This window comes from Oncorhynchus mykiss, chromosome 16 (genome assembly GCF_013265735.2).
Source record: "Oncorhynchus mykiss isolate Arlee chromosome 16, USDA_OmykA_1.1, whole genome shotgun sequence".
NCBI classification, from domain to species: domain Eukaryota; kingdom Metazoa; phylum Chordata; class Actinopteri; order Salmoniformes; family Salmonidae; genus Oncorhynchus; species Oncorhynchus mykiss.
Window position 1 is genome coordinate 66,345,644 of NC_048580.1, and position 4,873 is coordinate 66,350,516.

Consider the following 4,873-nt stretch of genomic DNA (forward strand, 5'->3'; position numbering starts at 1 on the left):
GAGAGAGAGGGAGGGAGGGAGAGGAAGAGGGAGTTTGCTATTTGACCAAATGGAAAGGTGAGCAGCAAATATATTTTAGAACATGTGCGCATTCCTTTGAATCGCGCGCAAATGTAATGATGGAGTCCCACACCTTGATCCCGAGGCAGGCGAGGGAATAAACTACCTGCCGTCAGATTCCTCAAAACCACTGGCTTCCATGGATCGGGATGTATTCATGTCAAATGATCACTCTGGGGGAAAAAAAAGTTAGATAATTTCACGTTCTATTTTAAAATAATGTAGCCTAAGCTAAATGGGGTGTGCAATGGTTCCCAACCTTTTCCTTTCTGGACCACCAAATAATGTCAAAGTCAATTGAGGACCACCATTCACTTTTTTTTACATAATATCTTGGCGGTCAATTTTTTCTTAATTTTAGCAGTGAATGTAACAAAGACCTATTGTTATAATAAACGATTTGCATTGTGAAAAATAATATAATATTGCATATAATACCATGAATACTCCCAAAATCATGTTAAAGAAAAATAAGATTTTTTTTGTATCAATCAGCAACAACAAAAAACACCTGCAGAGTCCCACAGGAGGCTGCTGAGGGAATAACAGGCTCATAATAATGGCTGTAATGGAGCCAATGGAATGGCATCAAACACATGGAAACAATGTGTTGGATGTATTTGATACCATCCCACCTATTCATCTCCAGTCATTACCATGAGCCCAGCCTCCCCAATTAAGGTTCCACCAACCTCCTGTGCTGCAGACCACCTGCAGTACCCCGGACCACAGGTTGGTAACCACTGAGATAGTTTACAACTTTTGTTTAGTGAATGGTAACCTCTTGCGCAAAGTGGCTAGTAATGAGATTAATTAAATGTTGATCTATTCAATCTGATTTGATTTAATGGGAATAATCAGAAGTCATTGCAGGTTTTCGCCTATCTAGATTGAGTAATGTGTTAAGGTTACTACAAGCCTGCCATATATTAAAGATATAAATTGGCTGAAAGGAATTGGCATTAATAGAAAAATATTCCAGTTTCATTTGAGGACAAACATTTTGACAGCTGCGCCATACAGGTTGAAAAATAAATTGGAAGAGATTTTTATTGTACCGATTCCATGACAAATGGTTTATGAACTGGTTCAAAAATCAGCACTTGATTCAACACTTTGAGGTTTTCAATATAAATTATTCAGCAAAATTCTTGCCACCAACAGAATGCTATACAGTGGGGCAAAAAAGTATTTAGTCAGCCACCAATTGTGCAAGTTCTCCCACTTAAAAAGATGAGAGAGGCCTGTAATTTTCATCATAGGTACACGTCAACTATGACAGACAAAATGAGAAAAAAAATCCAGAAAATCACATTGTAGGATTTTTAATGAATTTATTTGCAAATTATGGTGGAAAATAAGTATTTGGTCAATAACAAAATTTTATCTCAATACTTTGTTATATACCCTTTGTTGGCAATGACAGAGGTCAAACGTTTTCTGTAAGTCTTCACAAGGTTTTCACACACTGTTGCTGGTATTTTGGCCCATTCCTCCATGCAGATCTCCTCTAGAGCAATGATGTTTTGGGGCTGTTGCTGGGCAACACAGACTTTCAACCCTCCAAAGATTTTCTATGGGGTTGAGATCTGGAGACTGGCTAGGCCACTCCAGGACCTTGAAATGCTTCTTACGAAGCCACTCCTTTGTTGCCCGAGCGGTGTGTTTGGGATCATTGTCATGCTGAAAGACCCAGCTTCAGTCCACTGATCTAGGTGCGTTCACGTGGGTGGAGTGGGATCTTTGGAGTAGTGGACACCTTTAGGTAACATGCTATACTCACCAGTCCCACTCCCATTCACAAGGGGGCAATAGCATTTTGTCTTTTAATTTTGTGAAAGAAAGGAAGCATTGCCTTTTCTTGCTAGTAGTAGCTAGCTGGTTTTAGCCTGGCTAGCTGGTTTTAGCCTGGCTAGCTGGTTTTAGCCTGGCTAGCTGGTTTTAGCCTGGCTAGCTGGTTTCAGCCTGGCTAGCTGGTTTCAGCCTAGCTAGCTGGTTTTAGCCTGGCTAGCTGGTTTTAGCCTGGCTAGCTGGTTTTAGCCTTTTTAGTTTCCCACTGGCAAATATTCTTATACTTTCCATTAGTTAGTGGAAACCCGAGGCTTTCTGAAGTATGTGGCTTTCACAAAATGGTGCCGAAAAATGGTTAAATACTCAGAGCTTTTAACACAATGCACATTAGTGAGATCTACTGGTCAGCGTTTGATTTTCATATGGAAGTTTATTCCACAATATATCAAATCTATGTGGCGCAGTGGTTAGTTGCGAGTCTTAGCCTGTTATTAGTTACTGTTACAGGTTCTCACCTTCCATCATGCGTCCCTTTTTTGCTGTGAATCTATTGGCATTACTTAGGATAGAAGCTTATACTTTACTAAGAATGTGTGGTGTCACAACTATTTTCCAAATAATATGCCTTTGCTGGGATTTGACCATATTCCCTGCTGTCTCTGAGTGTTCTAGTCCCAGACACCCCAACTCTATGTGCTGAGCTACCATTACCATTAAGTTGCTGCTGGATGAAAAATCCTAATTATATTCTAAGTACGGTGTCAAGTAGAGGCCGGCTTTTGAAAGCAACTTTGAATCGAAGAAAGCATCGGAACCACGGCAAAATTTGTGAAATCTCGCATTTTGTAACACATGGTTTGAAAAACACACGTGATCAAACGAAGCTTCGGACATCATTGATCACGTGATAATGTTACTTTGAAACGAGCATTGATACATTGTGCCGAATCAGTAATGCTTTGAAAACTGCATCGGAGCATTTGAGCTCCGGTATCAATCGTCCCATCACTACTTTGCCGGTGTAACCTAAAACAAGATCCCAGTAAGATAAACCGCTTGTGTATTCATCCCCATATCAACAAAAGAAATAGAACATCATCATGTTTTGGTCACAGAGAAAAAAGCACATGGCTAGCTAGTTGGCTAGTTGGCCATTTCACAATAGCCTGTAATCACTAGTTATTACTTTTAAACAAAATACCTTCTTTGGGTGGATTCTTGTTGTTTGGTTTACTGTTTGAACAGTCACTGAGATTATATTTGGTTATCAATGCAAAATAGGCTACTTTGATGAATAGCCTATTACCCTATAGATCAGATCAAGGAACCAAGTGACGACACTCCCCCCCACGGCTGCAGAAAGAATGATACACGTGTCTCAATTTTCAGGTAGTAAAAAAGTATGTAGAACGCAGAACGTTATTACAAGGAGCCACCTCTCTTGTGAGGAAAAACAACATTGCAATACTCGGAATCTTGCGTCTGCGTAGAGTTTGTAGTAAGCTTTAGATGTGGTGTTGATTCCTAACCTTAACCCTAACTCTAACCTGAACCAATTTTGTTGGGTCTATTTTAAGCTGAACTTTAAAGAAACTTCAAATGCAGGGTTGTTCATACTTGTGGTGTCCATAGCCAAACCAGAGCCTCCCAGAGACACAGAGATGCTAGGATCGCTCTCCTCTCTTTTTCTCTCTGTCCCGCTCCCTTTATTTCTGTCTGTTTCTCTCTCTCTTTGTTCCTTTCTGTCTCTCTCTTTCTCTCTCTCTCTCTTTCTCGCTCACTCTCTCTCTCTCTCTCTTTCAATTCAATTTGAGGGCTTTATTGGCATGGGAAACATTTAATTTTCATTCAAAGCAGTTGTTCTGATATCTCATTTTAGGAAGCTGTGGTGGTATGGATCATAGATAGCCCCTCTAGTAATTTAATAGGGTATGTCATTTTCAACTTCATTTTTATGCTGATGATACTGTCATTTGCTGTTGTGCCTCATCTCTTACAAAAGCTTTCCAGAACATGCAAACTGCTTTTTATACTGTTCAACATACCTTGTGTCAATTGAAGCTTATCCTCAATACAGACAAAACTAACCTAATGGTGTTTTCTAATGCAAGAAATAGACCTCTGAACCTTTCACCTATTACTTACTACCTGTCAGGGCAAGGCGATTGAGGTTGTGACCTCATAAAAATATCTTGGAATTTTAATTGATGACGGCCTCTCTTTTAAATTGCATATTCAACAACTTACAAAAAAAATTGAAGCTGAAATTGGGATTTTATTTTAGGAATAAGGCCTGTTTTTCTTTTGAAGCCAGAAGGAGGCTAGTATCAGCTACATGTATGCCTTTACTAGACTATGGGGATATTTTATATATGAATGCTTCCGCTCAGTGTTTGAGATCAATTGACACTCTTTACCATGGCACTTTGAGATTTATTTTAAACTGCAAAACCCCACTGCACTTTGTATACCAGGGTTGGCTGGCCTTCTCTAGTCACTCGTTGGCTCAGTCACTGGTATACTTTTATTTACAAAGCCATTTTGGGTTTACTACCTTTTTTATTTGTGCATTTTTATTGTTCAGAAATGTGGTGGGTACTCTCTTCGTTCGCTGGACTTTATCCTGCTAACTGTTCCAAATGTCCAAACTGAATTTGTTAAAAGGGCTTTTATGTACTCTGCACCATCGTCTTGGAACACCTTACAAAATACTTTTAAACTGGAAGAACTTGTCCCGAATGGTGTTTTTAAATCACTGATGAAGGATTTTGAGGCAGATTCCCTGACCTCTCAATGTTTTTAATTTGCTGTTTTATACTCTTGTGAATTCAATGATTTTTGCTAGATTACTTCTAGTTTTTCATGTTGTCTGTCTGTAATTCTTTTGGAATGACTTGGTGCTGCCTATCTTGGCCAGCGCGCTCTTGAAAAAATATATTTAATCTCAATGAGCCCTTCCTGGTTAAATAAAGGTTAAATCAAATAAAAATGTCATTACCCATAAAAGTTCCAGAATGGGTGG